This window comes from Pipistrellus kuhlii, unplaced genomic scaffold, assembly GCF_014108245.1.
Source record: "Pipistrellus kuhlii isolate mPipKuh1 unplaced genomic scaffold, mPipKuh1.p scaffold_m20_p_2, whole genome shotgun sequence".
In the NCBI taxonomy this organism is placed as follows: Eukaryota; Metazoa; Chordata; class Mammalia; order Chiroptera; family Vespertilionidae; genus Pipistrellus; species Pipistrellus kuhlii.
The window spans coordinates 123,811,830-123,837,007 of NW_023425515.1; the positions used below are offsets into that span (position 1 = coordinate 123,811,830).

The 25,178-nt window shown below is 40.5% G+C and overlaps 1 non-coding gene across 1 annotated transcript; it reads left to right on the top strand.

The window, feature by feature from the left end:
• The first annotated feature begins 10,907 nt into the window (after nucleotides 1-10,907).
• LOC118724956 lies at nucleotides 10,908-11,092 on the top strand. Its single transcript, XR_004989742.1, has one exon. It is a non-coding gene; the product is annotated as a U2 spliceosomal RNA (small nuclear RNA).
• The last annotated feature ends 14,086 nt before the right edge of the window (nucleotides 11,093-25,178 follow it).

A 25,178-nucleotide genomic window follows, 5' to 3' on the forward strand; every position in this document is an offset into this window, starting at 1 on the left:
TTGGTTAGAGTGACATCCCAATATGTCAAGGTTGTGGGTTCAATCCCCAGTCAGAGTACATATAAGAATCAACCAATGAATGCACAAATAAGTGAAAAAACAAATTGATATTTCTCTTCTTCTTCTTCTTCTTCTTCTTCTTCTTCTTCTTCTTCTCTCTCTCTCTCTCTCTCTCTCTCTCTCTCTCTCTCTCTCTCTCTAAAAAAAAAAGAAAGAAAGAAAGAAAGAAAAAAAAAAAAAAAAAAAAAAAAAGAAAAAAAAAAAAAAAAAAAAAAAAAAAAAAAAAAAAAAAAAAAAAAAAAAAAGATATATGTGAGTTTGCTAGGAGTCATGACAGATTGTGTTTTTCAAAGATGGCCACAATATCTCCTGCTCCATATGCTCTTCCTACAGTATGATATTAAATCTCCTCCCATTAAGAGACAGGGTCAATGTCCTCTTTCCCTTGATCCTAGAGTGAGTTTTGTGATCGTCTTAGCCAACAGAGTAGAGTGGTCGTGATACTATATCTGAGGCTAGGTCATAAAATCGCCATGCATTTCAACTTTGTTCTTTTGAGATATTTACTTCTAGAAGTCAGCACCCATGCTATGAGGGAGCCCAAATTAGCCTATGTCAAGAAACCACTAGATCCTGGCCGGGTGACTCAGTTGATTAGAGTGCTGTCCCAATACACCAAGGTTTCAGGTTTAATCCTGGTCAGGATAGCACAGTGGAGGTCCTAGTCAACAGTCAGCATCAACAATAAGACATCTGAGTAAGGATTATTGCAGCTCCCACCACTGAATCATGCCCAGCCATCAAGTCTTCCTATCTGAGACCCAAGAGATTGTGGAGCAGAGACAACCTTTTTCCAACTGCACTCTACACAAATCCCCATGCCTCAAAATCTGTGAGCATAATAAAATTATTGTTTTCATGCTATTTATTGATAGCTTTGGGGAGATTTACTTTACATACAGGATGTGGATATGACTGACATTACCCTTTCTCTCTTCTTCCAGTCTAGATTCTAGAAACTGAGCAGAGTGGAAATGGAGGGAAATCTTAAGACCATGTGGTGAAAGCATGATGTTGACCTTGACATTCTTGATTTGCTGAGCCAACATCCACAATTGTCCATCTCCAGACTCCTTGGGATGTAAATAAGCTCTTATTTGTTTATGCCACTGTATACCAAAGTATCTGTTACTTACAGTTAGAAGCATTCTTTATTTATATAATTAACCCTACTGGTAAGATTTGGTAGAAATAAAATTTGATTTTAAAATGTCCAGGGTTAATTAGAATAAAGTTAGAGATAGCATTTTAGCCTAGTCTTCTGAGAATTTTGGGAAGAACATGAAAAACTTTTATTACCAACAGATTTTTGTCTTAATGACACTATATTCCTCTGATTAAAAACAAAAACACAAAAACATGGCATATATTATCATATATACATGTCCTCAGATGGCCACCAGGACAGTGGCCTTTTTCAGCCGGGAAATGTTCTAGCCCCATGGGGTCCTGGGCCAGATGATTATAAATCTAGTTAGACTCCTGGGGGCGTCTTGTTAAAACTTATCACTCAAGCCCATGCATCATTTGCCCAGCACCTACAATGCTATGATTAAATGGACTAGATTCCTGTGAATCAATTCCTCAAGAATTATACCACATATCACCCAGATAATGGGAGAGCTTAGTGGCCCACATCTGACTAATACTTTCCACACGACCAGCTGAAATATTCCTTCCATGGTAATTATGGATTCTCTCATCCAACCATCTCATTTACCTCAGAACTACAATTGTGCCTATAGCAAAAACTCTATCTCAGACTCTGGGTCACACTTAATGGGGCAAAGGCTTTGTATGAAGTCTCTTTAAAAATGCAGCCAATTTGCCGAAACCGGTTTGGCTCAGTGGTAGAGCATCAGTCTGCGGACTGAAAGGCCCCAGGTTCGATTCCGGTCAAGGGCATGTACCTTGGTTGCGGGCACATCCCCCGCAGGGGATGTGCAGGAAGCAGCTGGTCAATGTTTCTCTCTCATCGACGTTTCTAGCTCTATATCCCTCTTCCTTCCTCTCTATGGAAAATCAATAAAATATATTTTTTTAAAAATGCAGCCAATTAAAGGGGATCCTCTATAGATTAAATGACCTTGGTTGTCATACTCTTTCTATGTCAGAAAACACTATTCAGAAAACCTCAGGATGCCTCTCTGAAGACATATCAATAGATAGCTAAAAATGATCAGGTGAGTGATCTTATCGACTCTCACTAATGTGGACAAACCACCATTTTCTTTTATCTTTCTGTGTTGAGATTACCAGAACCTGGGACTACACCCATTGTTCCCCATAGATAATCCTGGTCAACAGAATGCTCAAGCTATCAGGAAGGTACCATAACTATAGATCAGGAATTCCTGAGCCAGAGTTCATTCCCTTTATAGATATAGGCATGGTGATAATCAGGTCTCCAACCAGCTGGGCTGAGTTTCAGTCCTATCAAGAATGAACACTAGGACCACTATGCTCAATTAATATTTGACAAAGGAGGCATGAACATACAATGGAGTCAAGACAGTCTCTTCAATAAACGGTGCTGGGAAAATTGGACAGATACATGCAAAAAATTAAGCTAGACCACCAACTTACATTATACACAAAAATAAACTCAAAATGGATACAGGACTTAAACATAAGACTGGAAACCATAAAAATTCTAGAGGCATCCACAGGCTGTGAAATCTCAGACATATGCCGAAGCAATTTCTTCACCGATACAGCTCCTAGGGCAATGGTAACTAAAGAAAAAATAAACAAATGGGATTATAATACATCAAAATAAAAAGCTTCTGTGCAGCAAAGGAAACCATCAACAAAACAACAAGAAAGCCCACTGCATGTGAGAACATATTTGCAAATGATATCACCAATAAGGGTTTAATCTGCAACATTTACAGAGAACTCATACACCTTAACAAAAGGAAGATAAAGAACCCAATAAAAAAATGGGCAACGGACCTAAATAGATACTTTTCGAAAGAAGACAAAGGAAGGCCAAGAGACATATGAAAATCTGCCCAAAGTCACAATCATACAAGAGATGCAAATCAAAACAACAATTTGGTACCATCTCACACCTGTCAGAATGGCTATCATCAACGAGTCAACAAATGGCAAGTGCTGGAAAGGATTCAGAGGAAAAGAAACCCTCATGCACTGCTGGTGGGAATGCAGACTGTTGCAGCCACTGTGGAGAACAGTATGTAGTTTCCTCAAAAAACTAAAAATGGAACTCCCATTTGACCCAGTGATCCCACTTCTAGGAATATATCCCAAGAAACTAGAAACATGAATCAGAAAGGATATATGCACCCCAATGTTCATAGCAGCACAATTCACCATAGCTAAGATTTTGAAACAGACTAAGTGCCCATCAGCAGATGAGTGGATTAAAAAACTGTGGTACATCTACACATGGAATACTACACTGCAGTAAAAAAGGAGTTCTTACCATTTGCAACAACATGGATGGAGCTGAAGAGCATTACACTAAGTGAAATGAGCCAGGCAGAGGAAGATAAACATCACATGATTTCATTCATTTATGGAAAATAATGAACAACATAAGCTGATGAACAAAAACAGATTGAGAGACAGAGAAACATCCATCAGAACGTCAAACTTCAGGGAAGGTAGGGGAGGGTGGGGGTAAGGGGGGAAGATCAACCAAAGGACTTGTATGCATGCATGTAGGCCTGGCCAATGGACTCAGACAGCAAGGGGGGTGAGGGCATAGATGAGGGGAGAATAAGGACACATGTAATACCTTAACTAATAAAAAAAAATAGTAAAAAAGGAATGAACACTAGGAATGGGAACAATAGATCTGTTGGTGCATGGGCCACCTACAATGAGGATTCCTTTAGATAGAAACAGATGCAATATATGTCCATAGGATGTCTAAGTCCTGTCTCCCCCAGAAGTATGATAAAGCAGCAGACTGTTACCAAGCTCCTTCATCCTCTCCCGGAGTCAGCGGGGAGCTGCTGACATGCTCCTCCTGACTTGACTCTAACTGGCTCAGGGCCTTGGGGGAGGCAGATGGTTATTTCTTGCAGACTGGGGTGTGTTGCTGTGAGTCAAGAACAGTGAAGGCATGAACTTACCTCCTCTTTCTTCACCTCTCCCAATGCTTAGGAAAAAGGCTAGATTAGTTTGTATTGAAATCATTGGTGTGACTGGTTAATAAAATTATATAGGTTTCAAGCGTAAAATTCTATAATACATCACCAACCAAAGTGAAGTCTCCTTGCATCACTATTCCCCTCCCCCCTTTACCCTCTCTTAGCTCCATCCCTCCCTCCCCTCTCCCCTTGGTAATCACCATACTATTGACTGTGTCTGTGAGGTTGGTTGGTTGTTTTACTTGATTCCTTCACCTTTCTCACCCAACCAACCCCCTTATATATAGCATTTTCATTTCCTTGATTTAATAACTGACTTTGTTTGCATAGGTTTTCATGTATGTATTGCTAATTCAATCCCAAACTCTACTATCGATAGATGTATAAATACTATCTTCATATGTTTAGACAAATCAATTGTTCATCTTTTTCATCTATCTTCTTAAAGAAATTGTTACTGTTTTGTCCTGTTTGGACTTCTTGCCTTCTGTGGCTGGTACACAGCTGTCATCCTAGGATTCCCTTTCACCATCATCCTGGATTCCTTGCCTCTCCTCTATGTTAGATTCCCTGATTTCTCACTTCCTGTATCTTGTCTTTGTTAGATTTACTCCTTCATTTGTGTTGATCATATCATTGAGTAGCTTTATTGTCTTATTAGTAGTAGAAACATCTTGCTCTTTCTTAGCCCAGGCTGCTTTACCATCTCTTGTAGGTTTGTTTTATCCTTGCCTACACTCTTCACTAATTCCTTGTGTTTGTGCTATCTCTTTTTAGCTGCAATTCTCTATCTGGGTGGCTTAAACAACAGAAATTTATTTTCTCACAGTTCTGGAGGCTGAAAGTCAAGATAAAAGTATCAGCAGAGTTGGATCTTTCTGAGGACTTTCTGCTAGCTTGTAGAAGATCACCTTCTCACTGTGTCTTCACATGGTCTTCCCTCTATGTGAGCCAAGGCTAGCATGAATTTATGCCTCCACTTTTATTAACGGGGCTCAGGAAACACTGATAAAATAAATTTTAGTGTTTCTTTTTAATTACAAATGGAGGGAGACAAGAGAAAACCAAAAAGCAAATAATGGCTTTCTATCCAACCAGAGGAAAAGCCAGTAAGAATCCTGGGTACTTGATATGTATCATCAGAAACCATTTCTATGTCCAAGATAGAGAGACCATATGGTTCAATGCCTGCATATAGTAGCAGCCTGAAATAATTTCAGCCCAAATATCTTGAAGAGGCATATGGTCCACAGGCATACTAAAAAAATACACCACCAAAACCTTTTAATCTCCTACCCACTTTCCCACACACAACAGCTCACCTCTCACTTCTCAAAACCTTCAGAAAATATGCTCCTAGCTCTAGACAATGTACCTCTCCTACTTCTCCGCCTTTTTCTTTCAATTCTCATCAGGATAGCTCAAAGGATTTCATATGACAAGGCAGTTCCTTTCACAGAGAATGAGGGGGGAAAAGAAACCTACTGGGCAAAATTTGAATTCTTCTTTTCAGGAGGAGAAAGGAGAAAACTGAGATAGCACATACTAGCAATCAATTCCTTGTCTTTTTAAAAAATATATATTTATATAGTACTGATTTCAGAGAGGAAAGAGAGAGAGAACAAGATAGAAACACCAATGATGAGAGAGAATCATTGATTGGCCGCCTCCTTATGTGCTTGATCCTCGCCATACTGAGGACCAAGCACTTAACCTGAGTATGTGCCCTGACTCAGAATTGAACCATAACCTCCTGGTTCATAGGTTGATGCTCAATCACTGGGGCCATTTTCTTGTCCTATACGTTCATTTTTTTTTTAATGAATGCTTTTCTACACAAATAAATTCTTTTATATATTTTTGAATGGCTTCATACTATTTTATTGTATAGATGAATTATAATGTCTTTAACTAAGCCATTAGCTAATTTTTAACTTTCACATAAAAGTAATGTTCATTTTTATCTAAATTTTTACATATATCCTCAATTACTGATTTAGGATAAATCCCCCAAAGTAGGGATTCTGGTGCATTAGTTAGGATATTTTTGTCCACGTGTGACATACAGTGGCTTAAATAATATATTACATAATATAATAATATCTTATCTAATAATAGACAAACATGTAAATTGACTGTACCTTCACTACATTCATAGCCAATCAGAGTGAGTATGCAAATTAACCCAAAAAAAGATGGTGGTTAATTTGCATACATAGGCACCCAGCACCTGTGTCCCAGGAACATCATCACACCCAGGTCACTGTGAGATAAGGCCGCATGGGTCCAGAGAAGCCTGAGAAGGGCCTTTGCATATTACTCTTTTATTAGATAGGATTAAATATATTTTATTAACTGGGCTCAGAAACCATTGATAAAATAAATTTTAGTGTTTCTTTTTAATTATAAATGGAGATAGACTAGCAAAAACCTGGGCAGGATCATTACTGCAATCAGTAGGAGCGGGCAGGAGCGGAGCCTGCAATCGCAGGGAACTGAGGGTTTGCTCCTGACCAGCAGCGGAGCCTTAGATTGCAGGGAGCTGGGGGTGCCCTGCCCAAGGGGTGGAACCTGTGATCACAGTGAGCCTGGGGTCCCCTGCCCTCCCAAGGCCAAAAGCCTCTGCTAGAGGGCTGGCCTGGGCAAGGGCAGAGCCGGTGATCAGAGGGAGCTGGAGGGCCCCTGCCCAGGCCTAAAGCTTTGGCCAGAGGCTTTAGGCTTGGGCAGGGTCCAGCCCGCAAATGGTATAAACTATAGAGGAAACACCTTTTCTGACTGCACATTGGCTAAGCTTCCTGTATGCCACTGGTAATATTCTTTGTAATAAGAATCCAAAAAGGTGATCTAGGGTTTTTCCACCAAACTTCTGAAGAAAAAAACGAAAGTCCACTGCTGGAGGGCTGACAATGTCATATCCTGTTTGACTCAGTGGATAATACCTCAGCGATTCTGATCAAGGGCCTGTATCTAAGTTGCAGGCTCCTCCCTGGCTGGGGCCCAGATCAGGGCTCATGCAGGAGGCAACCAATCAAAGTGTTCCTTTCACTTTGATGTTTCTCTATGTCTTTCCCTTTCTCTTCCACATTCTCTAAAAGTCAATGGAAAATATCCTCAGGTGAGGATAAAAAAAAGACAAGAAAGAAAGGAAGGAAGGAAGGAAGGAAGGAAGGAAGGAAGGAAGGAAGGAAGGAAGGAAGGAAGGAAGGGAGGAAAGGAAGGAAGGAAGGAAGGAAGGAAGGAAGGAAGGAAGGAAGGAAGGAAGGAAGGAAGGAAGTGCATATCCTATGAAAGACACATCTTAAAAAGGCCCAAAGAAAGTTGTCATTTTTTTCTTGGTGAAGGGACTGCAGTTCATGTTGATGAAAACACCTTGGTGGCTGTGGTGACTGGCAGAGGCTGCAGCAGTTGGGTAATGGGGCTGGTATTTTCCCCTGATCAGCCTGGTTGCCTCCCACAAGAGGAGGCCAGACTGTGTCTTAAGCCATCAGTAGGACATCCCCTGAGGGGTCCCAGTATGTGAGAGGGGGCAGGTTGGGCTGAAGGACCTCCCACCCCTAGTGCATGAATTTCATGCACCAGGCCGTAGTAATATAATCCTATCTAATAAAAGAGTAATGTACAAATTAATCATCACTCTGCTACACACAAGCCATACCCATCAGCCAATCAGGAGCGAGTATGCAGATTAATCAACGAAGATGGCTGTGGCAATGGAACAAGAAGGAAGCTTGGATTTCCCTAGAAATGAGGAAGCCGAGCTTTCTGCACAACCTGGCTGGCCCAGTCCTCCATTCAAGGCTACAAAGTTTCAATTATCCTATCAAATACAGAGGGAATATGCTAATTAACTATCACTCCATCACAAAGATGGCTGCACCCACAGCTGAGGCCAAGTTCCCATAAGGAGTCTTAACCAGCAATCAGCAGGGACCTGAGGCTATGCCCTCCCCTTCCCCCATGGAGCTTGATAGGGGACATCAGGCCAAGCCCCCCACCCAGCAGGGCTTGACAGGGGGCCTCAAGGTGCACTTCCCATCCTGGTGCTGGGCTAGGGGACCTCAGGCTACTCTCCCTGCCCCAGCACCAGGCCGGGGGACCTCAGGCTACTCTCCCTGCCCCAGCACCAGGCCGGGGGACCTCAGGCTGCACCCCCCACCCCAGTGCCAGGCCAGGGGACCTCAGGCTGTGCCTCCTACCCAGCGGGACTTGATGAGGAACCTCAAGGTTCTGGGCTAGGGGACCTCAGGCTGCTCCCCCTGCCTCAGTGCCAAGCCAGGGTACCTCAGGCCATACACCTCACTAGGTGGAGCTTGACAGGGGGCTTCAGGCCCTGCCCCCCCCCCCCCCTGGCAACAGGCCAGGGGATCTCAGATTGCAACCCCTGCCCAGTGGGGCTTGACAGGGAACCACAAGGTGCATCCCATAACCACGTCAAAATTAAAATTAAAATACAGAACAACCATCATCCAGAACCACTGAAAAGCTGGCTGAATGGAAGTCCTACAACTAGAGAAGTAAAGAAGAAAGCACACTGAGACTGGTAGGAGGTGTGGAAGTGCAGATCGGTCTGGTCCAGTTTTTTTTTAATTGGGAGGAAGATCATATCAGCAGAAGCTGCCTGGAGGAGCAAGGAGTCACAGCCCCACACCAGACCCCCAGACCAAGGAGTCCCAGCCCCACACCAGACCCCCAGACCAGGAAAAGAAGTCCCTAAAAAATGGTGCAGATTAGGACTCAGTGACACAGAGGCTGCTAAAAACCTAGCTGCTCCTCGTAAAAAGCTGGAACCACAAAATGAACTTAGGAGGTCGTGCTTCCTCTGAACTCCAGCACTAGGGTAATGTTATGAGGAACAGAGACACATATGAGAAGGAACTGGATTGTCTGGAATTGGGGCAGGAACTTGGGGGCAACTTTGTCCCAGACAGAGGTGCTCACAGGGATCATTGTTCTTCTGCTGGGAACTCCCAGGTCACAGGACTGACTGGCAGCTATTTCTGTTTGTTCTGTCCTGGAGATTCCCTAAGACCCCATCTCATCCAATTTACAACCCAAGCTGTGTGCTGCAACTTTTGCATATGAATGGCCAGTTCTTGCTCAGGCTAAAATCTCTAAAACAAGGGATCCCCAAACCTATCAATAAAAAGCCCAAGATCTGACACTAGTACTAGCCTGTCTTGCTTCGTAGCTAACTCATCTGGGCACTTTCAAATCTGATACAAAGAGAAGGATTCTGCATATCTTTCTATAGCTCCTTCTGGATGGCCCCAGGCAGTGGCTGACTTTGCACCTCCCTGAAGACCCAAGAGCCAGTGAACCCAGTGGTCAGTGTCAGACCATACCATATTACAACTCTACACATCCATAAGTGACACACTCAAGGGGCAGACTCAGTGAGCACCAAAGCCCCACTGAAACAAGTCCTGCTCCATAGGGTTGTCCCCTGCACACAGCTCTCCCACTGTAGTCACAGATGGTTCTCACAGCCAATTGGCCTGGAGGTAAATTCTTCTCAGTGGCACCAACAACAGTCAAGTCTCAGCTACAAGACTGTGCGAACAGTGTATTAAGAGCTCCCAGCTCAAGTGACTAGGGAGGTTGAGCCACTGGGCCCTATTGAACACCTACCACACAAGGCCACTCTACCAACTCAAGGAGGTATAGCAGGTCTACCCAATAAATAGAAACAAACACAGGGAAGCAGCCAAAATGTGGAGAAAAAGAAACATGTCACAAATGAAAGAAATTAAAGAAAGTAAACTACTGGATATAAAGTTCAAAACCATGATTATAAGGCTATTCAAGAATCTTCTATAAATCTCCAAAAAATAATAATAATAAAGGACTAGTCAGAAATTAAGCATAAACTGACTAAAATAAAGAATAATATACAGGGATTCAACAGTAGAGGATTCTGCTAAGCAAATCAACAATTTGAAATACGGGGAAGCAAAAACATCCAACCAGAAGAGCAAAAAGAAAAAAGAATCCAAAAATATAAAGATAATGTAAGGAGCCTCTGGGATAACTTCAAGCATACAAACATTTACATTATGGGGGTACCAGAAGAAGAGCAAAATTATGAAGAAATAATGACAGAAAAGTTCCCCTACCAGGTAAAAGAAATAGACTTATGAGTGCAAGAAGCACAGAAAGTCCCAAATAAGAGGAACTTAAAGAAAACTACACCAAGACACATCATAATTAAAATGCCAAAGGCTAAAAACAAAGAGAGAATCATAAAAGCAGCAAGAGAAAAGAAATTAGTTACCCACAAGGGAATGCCCATACGACTATCAGCTGATTTCTCAACAGAAACTATGCAGGTAAGGAGTGGCAAGAAGTAGTCAAAGTGATGAATAGCAAGGACTTAATACCAAGATTACTCTACCCAGCAAAGCTATCATTTACTGTAGAATTGAAGGTCAGATGAAGAGCTTCACAGACAAGAAAAAGCTAAAGGAGTTCAACACCATCCAACCAGTATTATATGAAATGCTGAAGGGTATTCTTTAAGAAGAAAAAAAGATAAAAAATATGAACAACAAAAATGGAAACAAATATTATACATACCTATCAAGGACTGAATCTAAAAATCAAAATAAATGAATAAGAAATCTAATGAACAGAATAAACTGGTGAATAAAATATAATCAAAGGCATGGAATTGGAACACACTGATAATTCTCAGAGGGAAACAGGGGGACGGGAAGAGATTAAACAAAAATAGCTTTTCACCTTTTGGCTAAGATTAAGTGTAATCATCTGTTCTTTCTGTTTAAAATCTGATACATCCTCTATCTGAGGACAATATATTAATGGATTTTTGGAGCAGGGAGATGGAATAGGAGCATGCTCCATCCAAAAAAAAAAAAAGATTTTATATGCATATGCATTACTTATGAACACAGACAATAAAGTAGCAAAGGTCTAGGGCAGGTGGGAACTGGGTGGAGGCAGGCAATGGAGGAGATGAAAAGGGGACATATGTAATAATCACAACAATAAAGATTAAAAAAAAAAAAAAAAAAAAAAAAAAAAAAAAAAAAGGTACATCTCTATTCCAGGCAGCAGGATAAGGAAAGGGGGAAACAAGAGACCACCTCTGCCCCTTCAGGGCTAAACATTACTTCTGTTCTCATTCTATTGGCCAGCACTTCTTCATGTGCCCATTCCTAGTTACAGGGAAAGTTGGGAATATAATCTTTATTCCAAGCAGCTATGCTAAAAATTCTAATATCATTGAAGAGTTTAACATGCATACATATTTTAAGGTTATTAATATATATATAATATATACCCTCGTATTGGTCTGCAGAAAGGTTGTAGTAATTTATATTTCCATTTAAAATATCTTGCCAAATTAATAACTGAAGAAAAAGATAGTCATGCTATTTTATTTTGTGTTGTCTTAATCTCTGGTAATGCTTGCTCTGTTTAATTTTTCCTATTGAAATAAATCTCACAAGTGGCTTCAGCAATTGATTCTAAGTGCAGAGTTAAGTGGGAAGCCGAGATTTCAAGTTTATAGCCTCTCTGTAGGCATGCCGGCTTGTTCACCATCTTTCCATGCTGTTTTGTTAAAGACCATTCTAGACGAGATCTTGCTCCTTGGCATATGTCATCAGTTTGGCTCAAATAAATTCTTATAAACATTTTTAAAGACAATTCTAATCCTGGTTCTCAGGGGTGATCCTTTTTCTTTCACCAAATATGAACATATTATTGTCAAAGTAGGTCTTCCCTTGGGTTTTACTATTTCAAAGACTTCTATGGCATGGTAAGCAGCCACTTTGAGGCTAAGAGGAAATTGCTCAGATGTGAAAGACTGTTTCTTCTGGGAATTCCAGCTAGACCAAGTTCAATGTTATCTTTATGGGGTTGTTTTTTTGGGGGGGTGGGGAACATGTTATCTATGCAGAATATGTCTGGATGGTGTGGGTGTTTAATTTAATTGGATGTGTATCTGTGGTTAGGGAGGTGAGGTGCATGGTTGGAGGCTGAGAGTGAATGTGATGTGAAGTGTGGATATGTGAGCTCTGTGACTTTTCTTAATGTTATCTTTATTAATTTAGTGTTATATGTCATCCAGGACCAACAGTTCTAAATCAGACTACATAGCCTGAACCAGGGCCACAAAACCTCTTGCCAAATCTGGGAGATGTATATTGTATCTCTCAGGAAAGGCTAAGTTATGCTGAGGTAACAAACACTCCCAAATTTCAGTGACTTAAAACAACAATTATTTTCATGTTTACATCATTGTCTATCTAGGCTCAGAATAGGTGGCTCTTCTTAAACTGACCCTTATCAGGGGGCCCAGGCTAATAGAATCTCACTCTCCAAAACATGGCCAGTCACTACCATGACAAATCATGCACTCACTCATAAAGACTTTCACTCAGAAGTGGCATACTTAGTTGGCTCTCCACTCACATTCCATTGGCTAAAACAAGTCCTATGGCTCCACTTAACTTCAAAGAGGAGGAAAGTGCAACTCCACCAAGTGTCCTGAAGGAAGAGAACCAGAAATATTGGAGAATAGCACTAATGATTACTATGAAAGTGGAAGGTGGGAAGTGGACTTCAGATTTCAACAGTCTTCAGAGTCATCTTGGTTAGTTTCCTAAAGGGGCTATGCATGTTTTCCATGGTCCTTAAGAGCCTACAGACTCTTTAAAGACAAAATTCTGTCTTACATTGGATCCCTAGCACCTGGCATATCTCTTGGCACATGGCAATTGCTCAGCAAATATTTATTAAATGGGGAATGAAACAGGGAATACTATCCCTAGACTGGCTATTATATAAAAAGTACCACAGACTGAAGAACATAGGACCAAAATGCTAAGAAGGGTGCCTACCTTCTTGGGGGTCTCCAAGTCACCACATGAAAGAAGCCAGAAATAATTAGACCATGTACTATAACTAGGAGTGAGTGAAATGGTGGGTGGAAGGCTAGAAAGGATATTGCGCCACTATTCTCATTATCATAGGCTCAACTCTAGAAGACTCACATACATCCCAATGTGTCTGAGTTCACATGTGTACCAGCTTAAGTTCCAATGATCACTTAACACTATGTGTGTGTACTCATAAACATTCACAGACGTTCACTCAGCTCAGGCTGGTTACCAATGTCTCTTGCATTCTCTAAAGAAGCTTGTTAATCATCACCACCACCTTGAAAAAAGCAAAAGTCAAAATACTGAAAAATATCCACTTAACTCTTCATAGGCAAGAGCACAAAATAAATCCAATCTAAATTGTGGTAAAGGTGAGACATTTTCTGTTTGAATCTACAAACAATTTAGTAGTAGAATTTGGGTTGAGAATAAAATCTCAATTTGCAAATCCTTTAAGAGGATCAAATGATTTAACCATATTAGTCAGAGTTTGCATTATAAATCATTGCCATTTCTATTTTAAACTAGATTTTGTCCCTCTCCCTAATCCTCTGTTCATATAACATCACACAAACCAGGAAGTAAACTGATCCTGGCAACTCACACAGAAGACCATTTTGTGCTAACCTAAAAAGCCAGTATTATTCATTCTACATGATCTAAAACCAAATATGAATAGTTTTGATTATTTAAACTGTTTTAAAAATTACCCCAAGGAACTGAATGTTAATATTAGAGCATGATCATCAGTGAGTCTGACCAGGAAACTGTTATGAAAATAATACCAATAATAGCATGTAGCATTGGAACCAGTTTATTTCAAGTGTTGCCTACTGAATATATTAACTGATTAAATGTTAGAGGTCTTTTTAAAAAAGTAATATATTATATAGAATACTAGAGGCCCGATGCACAAAGATTCATGCAAGATTGGGCCTTTCTTCCCCTGGCTGGCAGCACCACCTTCGCTCTGGCCAGAGCCACCTTTTTGCTCAGGTCTAGAGCCACCTTTCTGCCTTCCCATGATGACCAGAGGCCCGGAGTGGCAGGGGTTGGGCAGAATGCTTGTGGCAACGCAAGTGTCCAGCCATCTTGTTGGGTTAATTTGCATGCTCACTCCTGATTGGCTGGTGGGCATCACAAATGTATGGTCAATAATTTGCATCTTACTCTTTTATTAGTATATATAAGGAAGCTACATCTGTAGCTCCTATATGGTATGTTTAAGGTACATCAATCTGTTAATTTATTGACAGGTCCTGAGAGACCTTAAGGAAGAGAAAGATGGAATAAGTCATCATCAAAGGGCACCTGAGTCAAGAACAAGTTGGGTACCACTGGAACCCAATTGTAAAATACACTTGACTTAGGTGGAAACTGAGAGAGAAGCAAAGAGAGCCAACTAAGTCCTATTGGAAGCTACAGATTTCAGGCAGACAGTCTCCAGAGATGATCTCTGATGGGCCTAGATACCTATGCTTATTTATTTCCAACCTCATCAACTCACTGTTAAATGTGCATATGGCATGGGACTAGAAAAGAGGGACAAATGATGGGACTCCAGAAATAACAGTTTGCAGCTCTTGGAAGGAGGAGCTGTGCCAGTGGAGGGTGCAGTAGAGGACGTCCTGAGGCCCTGAGAAAGGCATCTTGGGATCTGGGCAGGGAAGGACTTGTGTGCATGGGGTAGCAGAGAAGGATGTATACTGAAGATGAAAGTTCATTGCAGAGGTGGAGGGGTAAGAGGCTGGGGTTTAACTTCTTGGTCCTGTCTTCTATTCACTGACCAGATAGGAAAGGTGGAAATGTCCTGTGTCAAGCACAGACCTCAACTACTCTGAGGGGAGAGGAGATCTCCCAATCCTAAAAATAGAGGGACAGGCTGAGGAAAGTGGCATGAACAAGGCTAAACTGGATTTAGAAAGATGCAGTCAAATATGCTACTGCTCAGTTAGTCTATCCTCCTTTTGGAGTCCAGAGGGTTTGGTGATATAAATAAAAGTTTTAATCAAGTCAGCAAGTATTTACTCAGTTGAATATATCAAACAAAATGGTTAAGAGTCATTATTATTTTCCAATACCTTAAATATATTGCATTATTTTTTTTAAGTTTCTAATTACATAAGTAGTACATGCAAATTGTAGGAATTTTTGGAATAGCAGAGTATAAAGAAAAAAATTTTAGTACTGATAATCTCATATCTGAAGATGGCTACTGTTAGTATTTGATATATTTCCTTTTTTCCTTTGTCTATACAATTTTTAAATTGATTTTAGAGAGAGAGAAAAATATTGATCAGTTACCTCACATATGCACCCTGACTGGGGATCAACTCCAAAACCCAGATATGTTCCCTGACCAGGAATTGAATCTGCCACCTTTCAGTTGGTTGGTGATGAGCCAAACCAGACAGGATTATGTAATTTTTAATAAATTAGATTAAAAATATTTTAGATTATATGTTATATACAATAATAATTCTAATTTACCTTTTAAAACTAAAATATGAACATTTGCCTTCATATTAAAAAACTCTATCAAGCCCTGGCCAGTGTGGTACAGTTGGTTGGGTGTCATCTGTGCACCAGAAGGTTGCAGTTTGATTCTGATCAAGGCACATACCCAGGTTGCAGACTCAACCCCCAGAAGGGAGTGTGCAGGAGGCAGCCATCAGTGATTCTCTCTCTCCTCTCCCTTCCTCTCTGAAATCAATTATCCTATATAATAAAGAGTAATATGCAAATTGACCCTCACACAAGATGACTGCCCCCCATGTGGTCAAAGATGGCTTCCCCCATGTAGTCAAAGATGGCCATTACAACTTGGCTGGCAGGGGAGGGTAGTTGTTGGTGACCAGGCCAGCAGGGGAGGGCAGTTGGGAGTGAACAGGCCAGCAGGGAGGGCAATTGGGGGTTACTGGGCTAGCAGGGGAGGGCGGTTGGGGGCAATCAGGCTGGCAGGGGAGCAGTTAGGGGCAATCAGGCAGGCAAGCAGGGGAGCAGATAAGAGCCAACAATCCCGGATTGTGAGAGGGATGCAGGCTGAACTGAGGGGCACCCTCCCCTCAACCCAGTGCACGAATTTCATGCACCAGGCCTCGTGTGTGTGTGTGTGTGTGTGTGTGTGTGTGTGTGTGTGTGTATCTGTATCTATATCTATATCTATATCTATATCTATATCTATATCTATATCTATATCTATATCTATATCTATATCTATATCTATATCTATCTATATCTATGTCTGAAAGCCAGGCCAGAAAAGAGAAAAATGTGTTATAGCCTACTAACTTCAGGCTAATAAAACCCTACTATATATAGAATAAGGACTTACTCATGTTAAAAGGGGAAAAAATCCAACTTGGATTAATATGGAGGAATAGAGCTGCCTCATAGCTAAATAATAATAATTTTTAAAAAGCAAGTTTTTAAAAAATTCACCAGCAGCAATCAGATGCGAAAAGTACACACTCTACAAACATAAACATCAGAAAGGTAGTCCAGAAAGGACACAAGATACCAGAAGCCAAGCACGCAGCCTCTTGGTAGGACTGCCAGTCCCAACTCGTCCTGTCATAAGTTATAAAATCCTAAGCATTCCCATCAATACTGAAATCTCCAAAGAGCCGATCTATGAGGTTATCCTTATCTTTTCTGCTTTCTGATTGCAAATGGCTGCAAAACTGGGTGAAACAAGACAATGGAGACACAGGGCTGGGAGAGCTGCAAGCTACCCTCTGAATACGAGAGGGATCCGAGCCTGTGGGAATGGAGTGCACCAGGTGAAATTAATTCTCAGAAATAAGCACAGAGCTTAGAGATTTTAGTGATGAGTGCATACAACCTCAGCTAGCCCCTCCACCAAACAGGACACACAAAAAACCACACACACACACACAAAAAAACCAACAACACAGGAAACATCAAGCCTGCCAATTATACCACTTTGGGGAAAACAAACTGGCCTCAGATAAGGAGGGAAGGCAGTCACAAAGTCACCCACACCATCAGAGCAAACAGGGAACTAGAGCAAGATGAAAAGAATCAGCCCTGGCAAGGAGGCACCAGCGCCTGCGGGGCTGGGGGTGGAGTGGGGGTGGGTGGAACGGAGTCTAACAGAAGACAAACACACCGCAGCCTGCATGAAATTTAACTCCAGCGAAAGAACTGTCCTTACCAGAGTTTCAAGGATGAGGCAGAAGCACCAGGTGATCAGGACCTTCAGGTGAAGACTACCATAAGGAGGAAGGGTTAAAGGGAAGCAGCAGGCCCAGCCCGTGATTCCTTTGCTTGACTCAGGAGTTGTGAACAAAAAGTAGCCTCCTAGGGTTATTTGACCAAAAATGTGTACCTGGGCAGGTCTCTGAGGGTAGTCAGTCCCCAGGCATGTATCTAAGTTTTCCACTAAAAGGTTTCTCTTTGCCTTAAGCAAGCCCTGTCCATTGTTTTTGTGTATCTAGGTTAACTACCTTTGAAATAAGTGAAACCACCCTGAAGACAACACGTCATCTTGTTATCTAGCCAATCCCTGCCTTGCTTTCTCCCACCTTCATTGTAATCTTCCCTAAATTCCTTCCTTAATTCCAAATGCATAAAAGCAGCTCTTGAAGTTGTCATAAGTATTGTCTCAATTACACGCCTATAAAAATTATCTACAGGTTTGGACTTATTTCCACAGAGCGAACCAGCTCCAGCTTTAGGACCCGCACTGAGCTCTTTAGAAAGATGACAGCTATTAGAGCACCACGGTGTGTTAGGTACAAACTCTTTTCTTTTTTCCCCTACCACCGTTTATCCCCTCTATGCCCTCTTCCACACTCACCCATCCCCATGTACTTCCTCCTTTAACCCTTACTGCAACTGGAAGAGGTAGATACTGTTATCACCCGATTTTACAGATAAGTAAGCTTTAACCTTAGGCCACACAGGTAAAAAGATGGTCTGGATCCAGAATCTACCCTCTTATCCATGATGATATTCCCTCAGTTCTTTACTCAAAACAGGTTCAACCGCTCTCCGGAGCCTGTGGTGTTTACCAGGTAGACAGATAAGAAGGCTAACTCTACTACCCAGTTTTGGAGAAATTCGGAGTTCTTTGATTCTCCTCCCAGCTCAGGAGTAGCTGGGAAGGAGGAAGGCATTTTATTTTGCTAACAAGCCTTATTTTACGTGTAAAGAACCAGTTGAAATTAACTTGATCTTTACTAAGTGTTCAGATCATTCTCTTAGGTAAATGAAAATTCCATCACCAACAGGTTTGGCTTCCCAGGCTGTAGACTACACCCCTACATAAAACACCCACACAGGTACACACAGCTTGCAGCAGTGTTTTAACACAGACATAATTATGACTCACAAATAAGCATGGCTGGAGTATAAAGCACTCAAACAGAAGTTATATAAGCATGGATGACACCCATTTTCACCAGAGCAGTGCTAACATAGCACATAATGAATTGGAGGTTAAATTAACAGAAGGCAGACATGGCTACTTACTGAAATGAATTTCTGAAGCGAGGGCTCTGTCTTACATGCGCTGTGGGGAGTATAACATTCCACCAGTTAACAATAATCTCAATGATAAGCCCAAATGCTGATTCCACAGAGGCATTTGGCCTGCAAACCAGTGACTCCAGACACTTGCCCTGCGGACTCAGTATCTTGTGTTCTAGTTCTTCACCTTAAGTAACTCCGACATGTGAAAGATGATAAATTTTGATAACTTCAAGAAAGTGCCTAAATTGTTAAAGTCTCCTCAAATGAAGAATAGGAAAGAGTGAGAAAATCAGGAACCTCCGCTCAGGAGCTCGAGGGAACATAAAATGCCTACAACGAGGCGGCAAAAGCATTTGGCCCAAATGTCATACTTGACATTTGCTTGCCTCCCTATTTAGTTCCTCTCTATCTTAATTGTCCCTTAGTCCTTCTCTAAATTTTTTTTATGTATGCATGGATGGAAAACTTGTGAGAATAGGAAGGGCAGAACGAGAAAGACTAGGATAAAACCAATTTCACAGAAGCCAAGAGAGTAGAGAGTTTCAAAAAGAAAGGAGAGAGGTAAAGGTGTCCAAATATTAGGCTTCTTGAAACATTCCACTCTTTAAAAAAAAAAGTGTTTTTCTGGATTCTTCAGATTCTCTTCAGGATCTCTCCCCAGCTACAGTCCAACCACACATACTCTTCCTTAAAAGAAAGTCCCAACCCCCTCTGCTTTGGTTCAGTGGACTGAAGTGTTGCAGGTTCAATTCCTGTCAAGGGCACCTACCTGTCAAGGGCATGTACCTCCAGGTGCAGGCTCAATTCCCAGCCCTGTGTGGGAGGCATCCCATCAATGTGTCTCTCTTACATCAGTGACTTGCTCTCGCTTCCACTCCCTTCCACTCTCTCTAAAAATCAATGGGAAAATATCCTCGGGTGAGGATTAACAACAACAACAACAACAACAAGAAATCCTCAGATCTTCTCACTCTTCAATCCATTACTGAATAATCCATTGTTTACTCTTATTGTTTCAGTCCCAAGTCTATTCCTTCTGCCTATACCTCCCACTACAGTTTAGGATCATTTTTTTCAACTACAAGCATACATTAGAAATACTTCAGGTTCGCCAAAACCAGTTTGGCTCAGTGGTAGAGCGTCGGTCTGAGGACTGAAAGGTCCCAGGTTTGATTCTGTTCAGGAGCATGTACATTGGTTGCGGGCACATCCCCGGTGGGGGGTGTGCAAGAGGCAGCTGGTCGATGTTTCGCTCTCATTGACATTTCTAGCTCTCTATCTCTCTCCCTTCCTCTCTGTAAAAAAATCAACAAAATATATTTTTTAAAAAAGAAATACTTCAGGTTCATTTCCAGACCACCACAATAAAGGGAGTCTCCCAATAAAGCAAAGGCATAATCATTTTGGTGTGGAGGGTCTTGCCTTCAATATGTAAAAAATGCTACATCCATGGAGCACAATAAAGTGAAACACAATAAAACAAGGTAAGCTTATACTTGCTATGCATTTTCTTTTATTTTTAACAAAATTTTTATTGTTGTTTAGCATTTTTACTTGGATGTCCCACAGACCCAACTGAATCCTTCATTCTTCTCTTTAGTCTGCAACTCTCAGTTGGATTCACCATTCTCTAACACAAGCATGTCAAACTCAAAGGCTAACAAGGGTAAAATAAACAGGATTTAAGTTTATCAGGGCTGCAAAAAAAAAAAAAAAAAAAAAAGCTTTCATTTTCATAGAAATTTAGGCTTATTTCAATAGAGACATGCTAAATATAATACAAAGGTCTGAAATAAATGAGTAACCATTAACATAAAATAATAGAACATTTTAATAAAAATTAATAACAGATTGATGATTGGCAAAGGCAGGGTGTTAGGGGGGTGAGAGTGGGGGTGCGGGCTGCGGGCAAAATGAGTGTCAGTGGTCAAAGGTACAAACTTCCAGATATAAAATAAATAAGTCATGGGGATATAATGTACAGCATGGTGACTATATTGTATATCTGAAAGTTGTTAGAAAAGTAGAACTTAAAAGTTCTCATCACAAGAAAAAAAGATTTGTAACTATGTATGGTATGGATGCTAACTACACTTAATGTGTTAATTATTTCACAATATATACAAATATCAAATCATTATGTTATACACTTAAAACTAATCTAATATTATATGTAAATTATATCTCTTTTCTAAAAAAAAAAATAAATAAAAAATTTAAAAAAAGTCCATTTGCTGCCCAGCAGCCATTGGATAAAATCTCAATGGGCTCTTCATCATCCAGCCTCCCTCTTCAGTCTCTTCTCAGTGCTCCTTCCCCAAACTTCAATGACAATGAACTTCATGAGTTCCCAGGTACACATGACGTTTTTTATTCCTCTGTATCTCTGCTTTTGTCCCTCCTTACACCCAGCTTAGCCTGACATCTCACTCTCCTACTCTAAGACTCATTTCCATTTTACTTTCTTCAAAAAGCTTATTTTATCCTTTGAGGCTAGCTTTCTCCCCAATACCTTATATATTGTAGGATTTATTTATTTATTTATTTATTTATTTATTTTTTAGATAATGCAGGTAAAATACTCAGAATAATTGCTTCAGTGTACTTTACACAGCTACTTCATTACATCCCATAATGTATTATAGGAGACTTGCCGGATACCAGATCCACTCTATACCTCTCCTTCATCTCTGCTCCAGGAAGCTGATGTATAGATTGCACCAAATGGCTTCCTCCTCCCACTGACTTGCAATTGCTTGGAAGGGGTAATGAGAATGAGGTTCAGGTATTTATTCTCCAGCTCCCTCCTTGCTAGGTTGCCATCTGTTAACTGTGCTTTTGACTAAAAGCCACTCCTTTCAGAAAGCATCTCTACATGCTGGTACTCCTCCTTTACTTCCCATGTTCCAGGAGCTATGCCCCCACTACCACCAACAACAACCCCCATTTCAGGTCTATGGATGGTGATCTCCACTATTCCTAGTCTTACATTATCCCATGTGATTTCCCTAACTCTGTCTACATTATCCTCAAATGACCCAAGTTGAGGTGCCATCTGTTTCCTGCTGGGATCCTAACTGATACAAGGACAAAGATGGTTTCTTACTCATCTCTGGAGCCTCACATCTAGCACAGTGCTTGGCATATAGTAGTTACTCAATAATAGTTGAATAAGTGGTGAAAAAAAAATGTATCATCCTGCTGAAGTTAACCATGTCTGAGATAACAGAAAGTGGTAGTAATTAATGAACAAATTAAATTTAGGTTCAAGAGGAGATAGAAGGAGGCTCAGAGTTAGGGGATTAGTCTTTACAGGGGGACTCCGAATTGATTAGGATTAGAAAAGAAGGGATGGTCTAAATCTTCCTGGTAGCTTTATAAGTTCACCTTTGGAATGTATAAGAAGGTTGGAACAATTAATGTGAAAAATGGAAGATAGAGAAAAAAGAACTGTCAGTTAGTAGGAAAAGCTGAGTTGATGTTAGTATTTTTTTACATTTTTATAGTATGTCAGTGCAGCAATTCTCTCACTTAGATGTAGGAACAGAATTAAAATAAACACTGTATTGAACACTTCCACATACCAGGAACTGTGATAGGATATGGAGACACAGGAATGAATGGACAGTTTCTATCCTTGAAAAGTTCACATGGGATAGAGGGAGACCAACACATAACAGAGCATTTCAAAGCTACCTGTTAAGTCTTATGGTCTGAGGGGGGTGCCAAAGGAAAAATTTTCTAACTAAAGACTTTCTGAGGAGTTAAGGTCTCTGAGATATCCTAAGAGTCAGTCAATTGAAGAAGGGCAGCCTAAAGTTGAAGTACAGTGAAAAGAAAAGAAGGTTAAAGAGGATAAAAGCATAGGTCCCCTTCACCCAACCCATGGTGCAAGTTCCAAACACTGTAACCTGCTTAGAAAACACTATTGTTTTTATCATTAGTTTGTATTACAAAAGATACCATTAAAACATGTCTGTAAATAATTCAAAAAAACTAAAAGAGGTTTTTGGAATAAAAATAGAAAATGTTTCACTTCATTATCAATCTCCTTCCATTCCTCAGAGATAAAGCCTGCTAACAGCCAGGTAGGTTTCCCAGATTTTCTTCTATGTGTGGTGAAATAATATTGTGGTATATTAATTGGAATGGTTTATCTTCAATATTTGTCAAAGACAAACCATTGATAATTTTGGGGGGTAATTCTTGTTTATTTGTTGACTCTTTTAGTTTTACGTAGACAAAAGGACCCTAAGGATTAAGGCTACTCGTGACCAAAGCATTTGATTCTGATGACCTGAAAGAAAAGTATTTTCAGTTCCAAAATTTTGATGTTATGGATAAAAATCAAATCCCTGAAATATTTGGTGCTTAAAGCTCATGGCATGACCAGTAGTTTGGAAATAGAATGAATGAAGTCCAATTTCCTGCACCAGAGACTAGATAGGAAGTCAAGTGATAGAAGGAACATGAGGTGGGGGCGGGGGTATTTTTTATATGGCTCAGGATGACAGACAGGAGGAAGCAACCACACCCATAGAAGAGGAGAATCCACCTTCCTTTCTGTGAGCAGCAGAGAGCCAGCAAGAGGCCAGGCAGTATCTGCCCAGGGTGCAGCAGCCATTTGAAGAAGCAGAACCAAGAAACACTTTAGCTGTTCTTCTGGTTGCCCTAAAAGCAGCAGCCCAGGACAGCCACAAGTTATCCAGCAGATATGATAGCTGTTCATGCCCCACAACTTTGCCCTTTTCAAAGCCCAGGCTGTTTGTAGGCTTTTAAGCTGAAGAGTGGAGCCAGGCTACATAAGAAGAGTTGATGTGGTAAAGCAAACCCCAGCATCCATAGGAGGTGCTCTGAGGAGAACCAGCTTGCGACCTCTCTACTGCCAGGACAGAGGGGACCACAGCCCAATATACATTTATACACAGATGCAGAATATTGTTTAGCACTCATTGATCATACTACATAGATTAAGCCATAATTTAATAGTTGTAACTTTAGGCACCTGGAGCAGGAAGGACAAAGTAAGTCCTCAATAAATATTTGTTTAATAAGTAAAACAACATATGGGTGATCTTTCCACACAAAACATACAGATTTCCTTTATTCTTTTAATTGGCTGCATAGTACAGCATAATCTGTTTAATTATTTCCCTACTAATAAACATTTCAGCAAATGTATTTCTGTAGATTAGATGCAATTGCTGAGCCAAAGTATATAGACAGTTTGATAGATATAGCCAAATTGTCCTCCAAATATGATATGATAGCCAATGTTGATTGGAAGCTTATTGTACCCAAGAGAACTTCTCAAATATTTATCATGGATTGATTAACTTATTCCTTAAAAGGACCCTTTAGTATGGGTATTTTTATCATCATTTTACATAATATTTAGAAACTAAAATAACTTGACCAAAATAATGGGTTAGTAAATCGGATACCAAAACATATGTCCTTAACCATGTGCCTCTCCAAGGAAGGGTATCTATTTCCCCACATCTTCAGTAATATTAGGGATTTATATATTTTGTCAATAATGTGGGTGAACATAATAGATGAGCTGGCAGCTCCAAGTGGATGTAAAGGATTAAAGATTAGAAAATTGACTCCATGTGGCCACTTGTCTAGTAGATGCAAATTTTAATATTTTTGTGACTAAACAAAAAGTTCTGACATTCTTGCTGACCACATGAGAGTATCAGTTGGGGATCTAAATTGCAGACAGTAGAATCCATTAGTCTAGTTTCAACAGAAATGGATTTATCATTGCTATCTGAGTTTACAGAATTTTCAAGAGAGATATCACACAATTTTGAATTGGCACACAATTCAAAACTAAGGAATTGATTATTTCTGGAATTTTCCATTTTATATGTTTGGGTGTTTTATTTTAATTTTTTTATTTTATTGATTTTTTACAGAGAGGAAGAGAGAGGGATAGAGAGTTAGAAACATCGATGAGAGAGAAACACTGATCAGCTGCCTCCTGCACACTCCCCATTGAGGATGTGCCTGCAACCAAGGTACATGCCCTGGACTGGAATCGAACCCGGGACCTTTCAGTCCGCAGGCCGACACTCTATCCACTGAGCCAAACCGGTTTCGGCTCCATTTTATATTTTTGAATCTTGGTTGACCATTGGTAACGAAACCACAGAAAGCAAAAGTGTGAATAAGGGAAGACTATTATAAACATACTTTTTCTCTCTAAGGATTCAATAAAGTTTTGTCCTCTGAATGATAAAAACAATGTGATCTAATATGCCTTTATTTTTGCAATTTGTCATACAAATGAGGGCAAAGCAATGAGTGAGAACTAGTGGCTCCAGCTGTGAGGAGAACAAAACATCGAACTGAAAACCAGTATAGACAACATTTCCAAGATAACTGACCACACATTAATGCAGATGTCACAGTGGTGAGTATCAGTGGCATTATCCCTCCAGCATTTACTTCTCTGGTCCTGAGAAATGCACTCCCGCCTTCACTCCCATCTATGGGTGCTATAGGACCTTCCTTACTTATTCATGCTCTTTATAATTTGTGCACCACTACCACCCCCCAGACAAATTTGACCAACCTGGGGGAAGGC